Source organism: Vanessa cardui, chromosome 18 (assembly GCF_905220365.1).
Source record: "Vanessa cardui chromosome 18, ilVanCard2.1, whole genome shotgun sequence".
Classification (NCBI taxonomy): Eukaryota; Metazoa; Arthropoda; class Insecta; order Lepidoptera; family Nymphalidae; genus Vanessa; species Vanessa cardui.
In genome coordinates, this window is record NC_061140.1 from 5203808 (window position 1) to 5210167 (window position 6360).

The 6360-nt window shown below is 40.4% G+C and overlaps 1 protein-coding gene across 5 annotated transcripts in view; it reads right to left on the reverse strand.

The window, feature by feature from the left end:
* Window positions 1-6093, reverse strand: part of LOC124537662 (dystroglycan 1) — a 100164-nt gene extending 94071 nt beyond the window's left edge. For 4 of the 5 annotated variants that reach the window (XM_047114573.1, XM_047114574.1, XM_047114576.1 and 1 more), the window contains exon 1: window positions 5901-6093. The gene's annotated coding sequence lies outside the window, so the exon portion shown is untranslated. The remainder of the gene's footprint in view (window positions 1-5900) is intronic. The other variant, XM_047114571.1, reaches the window with a different exon arrangement.
* Window positions 6094-6360: the final 267 nt, after the last annotated feature.

Consider the following 6360-nt stretch of genomic DNA (forward strand, 5'->3'; position numbering starts at 1 on the left):
CATGCTCAGGACATACACCACCTGAGCAGGGATGCCCAGGCTGCCCTCCGAATTCTGGGGGGGGCAATTTTGCGCTCGCCACTGTTCGGGGCAAGCGGAGCAGGCATCATAAGGCAACCCCTACCACCCTCGCTGTGGACTTCTGCAACATAAGGGGACTCAACTCCAACCTCAACGCCGTTCACTACCATCTGGAAACGGCGAAGCCGGCCTTGCTCTTTCTAACCGAGACCCAGATATCTTCTCCTGCCGATACGACTTTTCTCTCGTACCCTGGGTACAAATTGGAACATTCCTTTATACCACGAGCTGGGGTATGCGTTTACGTCAGAGATGATATCTGTTCTCGACGCCTCGGCAGCCTTGAAGGACAGGACCTATCGATTATCTGGCTGCGTGTAGACTGCGATGACCATCCGCGAATCTATGCGTGCCTTTATAGGTCCCATAGCGGTAATGCCGAAACCGACCGACTGGTTGAGCACGTCCAAATGGCTACAGATTCCGTGCTTCAGCAGCTTCCATCCGCAGAGATCATTATTCTGGGTGACTTTAATGCTCACCACGCAGAATGGCTCGGCTCACGCACCACCGATCATGCGGGTAGATCTGTTCTGGACTTCGCTCTAGCATATGATCTGACACAACTGGTCAACTCGCCAACGCGAATACCGGATGTGGAGGATCATACACCTTCCCTGTTGGACCTTCTGCTGACTTCACATCCGGATGGCTATCAGGTTATCGTCGATCCCCCTCTGGGCTCGTCTGACCACTGTCTCGTCCGGAGTACAGTGCCGGTTGTGCGGTACTCACGGCCTCGCTTTGTTGGGTGCCGCCGAGTATGGCACTACAAGTCAGCAGATTGGGATGGGATGCGGTCTTTTTTTGCATCTTACCCATGGGGGCAGATTTGTTTCTCGCCGGATGATCCGAACGCTGCTGCTGACTCTGTTGCCGATGTGGTGCTTCAGGGTATGGAACTATTCATTCCTTACTCTGCAGTACCCATCGGTGGCAAGTCCCAGCCTTGGTTTGGTCGCTTCTGCAAAACGGCATCACGCCGAAAGTGGGAACGCTATCAAACCTGGGCTAATGCATCTGCGTCTCGTGATGTAAATACCAGCGCATTTAAAAAGGAATACAACTCTGCCTCTAGGTCCCTCAAAAACGTGATTGCTAGGGCGAAGACGGAGTACATTGGCAGAATTGGCGAGAGATTGGTGCGTCTCCCTTCAGGAACACGAGCGTTCTGGTCTCTCGCTAAGGCTGTCTTAGGGAATTTCTGTCAGCCATCTTTTCCATCTCTGCACAGAGACGGTGAGTCATTGGCCCATACCGCGAAAGAGAAAGCTGATCTTTTAGGCTCTCTCTTCGCGTCGAACTCGACTCTGGATGACCAAGGAAAATCTCCACCAACAATTCCGCGATGTGATACCACGATGCCGGAGGTTAAATTCCGGCAAAGTGCAGTTCGTAAAGCACTTCTTTCCTTGGACATTCATAAGTCGAGCGGACCCGATGGTATCCCTCCAATCGTGCTACGGACATGTGCTCCCGAGTTGGCACCGGTCTTAACGCGTCTTTTCCGGCAATCCTACACATTAGGCGTCGTCCCGAATTCCTGGAAGACAGCTTTGGTGCATCCGATCCCTAAAAAAGGCAACCACTCAGACCCGTCCAATTATAGGCCTATAGCCATCACCTCCTTGCTCTCCAAGATAATGGAGTCCCTTATAAACTGCCAGCTCCTGCGGTATCTAGAGGAGAACCAGCTGATTAGCGACCGCCAGTACGGTTTCCGTCGGGGTCGGTCAGCCGGTGATCTTCTAGTTTACCTTACTCACAGGTGGGCTGAAGCAGTTGAGAGCAAGGGGGAGGCATTAGCAGCCAGCTTGGACATAGCGAAGGCCTTCGATCGTGTATGGCACAAAGCGCTTCTTTCGAAGCTTCCTTCCTATGGGCTTCCCGGGAAATTATGCAATTGGATTACCAGCTTTTTGGCAGATCGGAGCATGAAGGTCGTTGTCGACGGTGCATGCTCTGACTTAAAATTCGTCAATGCTGGTGTTCCACAAGGCTGCGTTCTATCACCCACTCTGTTTCTTCTGCATATCAATGATTTGTTGCAAATCGGGAACATTCATGGCTATGCAGACGACAGTACCGTTGACACCTTATACACCGGCCGCGCTAATATTTCTCGGGAAAACGTCGAAGAGAACCGGAACAAACTTGTGTCTGAAATCGAGTCTTCATTAAACGAAGTCTCGAATTGGGGCCGGCTAAATCTAGTCCATTTCAACCCCAAAAAGACGCAAGTTTGCGCGTTAACCGCTAAAAAAACACCATTTGTCGTATCTCCACGATTTGAGAACATTCCGATAGCCGCTACAGGTAGTATCGGAATACTTGGCGTTGATATTTCGAGCCTCGTTCAGTTCCGCGGTCAATTGGAAGGCAAAGCCAAATTGGCTTCAAAAAAGCTGGGCGTGCTCAGCAAGGCGAGACAGTACTTCACGTCGGCCCATCGCCTTAAACTTTACAAGGCGCAAATTCGGCCTCACATGGAGTACTGCTCTCACCTCTGGGCGGGTGCTCCCCAGTACCAGCTCCTTCCATTTGACCGCATCCAACGTAGAGCGGCTCGAGTTATCGACGATCAAGCTCTTTCCGATCTCCTTGATCCTTTGGCTTTGCGTAGAGATGTCGGATCACTCTGCATCTTCTACCGAATTTTTCACGGGGAATGTTCCGAGGAATTGTTCGGATTAATCCCGGCTGCTGAATTTCACCTTCGGACATCTCGCCAAAATTCTAAGTTTCACCCGCACCACCTTGATGTCCGAAAATCCACAACAGCGCGATTTCTCAGACATTTTCTGCCTCGCACAACCACTCTGTGGAACCAGCTTTCGCCGGCGGTTTTTCCGAACCGATACGACATGGGAACCTTTAAGAAAAGAGCCTACTCCTTTTTGAAAGGCCGGCAACGCACCTGCAAGTCCCCTGGTGTTGCAGGTGTCCATGGGCGGTGGTAGTCACTTTCCATCAGGTGAGCCTCCTGCTCGTTTGCCTCCTATGCCATAAAAAAAAAAAAAAAAAAAAAAAAAAAAAAAAAAAGTCAGTATCGCCTGTTTCAGATTACATTTTATCAAAGAAATACGTCATATACCAATTGAGAGGTTATTTTTATTTATGGACTTTATAAGTCCGACTTCAATTCGATTTTCTTTATTGAAATATATGAAGTACTATCAGATCCGACCGTGCGTTGCTGCGTCCGTGATGTAAATTGAATTAATTTCATTATATGGTAATGCTTTCTTACAATCTTCCCTTGCGCGGCTTGTATGACTACCAACACACCAATAATTCTGAATTTAATAATTATTATAACAGAACAATTAATTATACGACATGACTATTCATATAGTTCATCACACGTTCATCTGTATGAATGTATAATTTAAGCACTTTTGTTTTTACATAGGCCCTAAATGCAAATGAGAGTAAGTGGGTTAATTCAGTTAATTCGATCTCGAGTAAGACGAGAAACAGACAACTAGGATCGTTAACTGATGGCTTTAATTAAAATATGGCGTTGTAATTCATACAATTTATATTTAACGCTCTCACAGTTCTAATACACCTAACCTACTTTCATTAAAACACGCAGAGTTCAAAGAATTTACTCGCTTTTAATTGTTACAATATTAGTTATTTGAAGCAAAGTGCTTACGGGTAACTTTGAAGAAGAAATTAATAGATTCTACTGCTTTTTTCTTTCTCTCTTGATTTATAGATTAGCTACATAATGTATTCGGGATTCTTGGTATACTATGTGCCCTACCGACATGCACAGTAGGTAGTCTCGGAGTCACCTCCAGTCCGTTTTAATTATTGAAAGTTTTAATCCCACTGCGTTTCTTATATTTTATACCAGGAGCTCCCTATAATGTAGTAAGATGGGAATCCAACGAACCGGCATAAGCGCTCTCGTGTGGGGTTGGCTACAGGCGGTCGGCCATAAAGGCTACCAGTTAATATTTTATAAATAATCATTGTTATAAAATACTGCGTCGAGCCTATGACGATGACAAATGATTGACGTATTTCTGCAAATTGTAATTAGCTGTAATCATTACACATTACAACATTTTTAATGCATCCTGCCTATGCATCAGCCCAAATATTACAGAAACTGAATGCAAAACATGTAGAAACGGGTGCAGGGGTGCGGTTGAGTTTCTTTTGCCAGTTTTTTTTAAGTCTGAGGGGTTAGAGTCCGAACCAGATTTTAGACCAATAAACAAGTGATTTTCTATTCAACATAGTTTTATCATGGAGCTAACGTTAACAATTCAGAGTCCAGAAACTGGTAGTGTTACACTGCCGTTATGGAAAGTATGCAGTTCTGTCCTGAGGTGGATCCACTATGGTCAGATTGCTATAGCAGTGGATTGGGGAAAGTGAGAGAAAAGAGTGTTTGCCCTCACAATACATATCCTTGAAAAATGATTATCTATCGTTCAAAATGGTTGCAGTATAAACCTCATTATAGCATGCCTTTTTTTTTAATAGTTTTTGAGTCAACATTATATATTCTTAACAGAAATTTGTGTTTATTTAACCTAATGAACCTGTGCGAACCTGGGATATGAGCTGATATGGGCAGGTATTTCTTCTTTATTAAAACCTACCTACTTTTATTTAATACAACACATCTTATAACAGTCAAATTCCAATCATATATTTTTAGCTACATATTACATATAATAATTTATATATTTTATAAATAGACAAGTACCGTCAGTCGTGTTAAAATAAATTTTAGTTTTAATTATTCTCTGTTACAACTTACAATATAAATTTTGTATTAATAAAATATAATTATAATTATTTAACATGATAAAATTTTAATTATAATTAATTAATTAACGATGACAGGAAATAACTTATTATACTAACAGTCATAGTTTACCTAATTATAGAGGAAAATGTTTTAAAAATAAAAAAGATGTATTCAAATAAAAAAATATATCAAATTATGTATGTTTAGTTCCGTCATTATATTTGTTATAAATAGCAACATAAGCTTAAGACACAAGTAAAATATTACTTATTCTTAAAATGAAGATATAGTAAAGACTTTCAAAATGTCTCCTTGAGCTATATAAAGTATTTAAAAAAATATTTGATATAAAACAAATAATTGGTTCTCATTGATGATTTCAAGGAGGAATAAATAACATAGGAATACAATTCTTATACTATGTATTCCTTAATAATCAATTAATTACTTGAAATAATTAATTTTATTATTTGATAACAATATAAAGAATACACTTAATTTTACCAAGCAAATAAAAGTTAAATGGTAAATGCAAAAAAAACATGTAATTTCAATTTTATTCTAATATAAGGGATTTTTACTACATGCATTTATCTATTTATATATATTTACTTAAATTGAACTTGTTGGATTTACTAATATTCCTATAATGTATAAGATAACATGAGTTGTCAAATTATATATAATATTTAATTTTAACGTAAATAAGTTCAGATAAGTACAGTTTTTATAATAAAATAAATCTTTTAATAAGTTTAATTTAGAACTTTTCAAAAATTCTATATTATTTTTTATTCGGGTTGTAGAAATAAGATCACGTGAGATAAAACTTGTGTACCGCAATTTTAAAATCAAATAGATAATGTGGCCAATCATTAATACTTAAGAAAATACGTCTTTTTGTGGTTAAAGATCTTCGTTCAATATGTTACACGAACAACATGCCAGTATTGAATTAGATCATAGTAATACATTCATGTTCCTTAGGGTACTTTCTAAGAGCTATAAGTAAATATTATTCTTATGGTCTACGAACGATACATACCTTTTTGTTAGTTTCTCATTAAGAAAAATAGAAGGGTTCTGATTCATAAACAAATCACAACACAAAAGTATCACTCAGCACACAACACTTCAGCCACTACATAGCCCACTACCCGGCCGTTCAAAGTTCCAGTCTCCAGAAAGCGATGCACTCAGAAATCGGATCGCTTTGACAAGTTTAAGGAGTTGTATTCATTCAGGTCATTCGCTCATATAACCACAGATTAAATTCGCTGCTATAACATTTTGTGGGAGACGCCCAGGTTATATTTATTTATTACTGGCAGCAACACTGAATTATTAAAGAAAGGTGCTTATGGCGACATCTATTGAAAATTAGAAGAATACTTTCTTATGATGTTTGGTAATAGTACTAATACATTTGAAAAGATGGCAAGACGTAATCAGTGAAGTAAGTTTAAGCGACACCTAGTATTGAGTAGAGATAAGAAATTATCTAG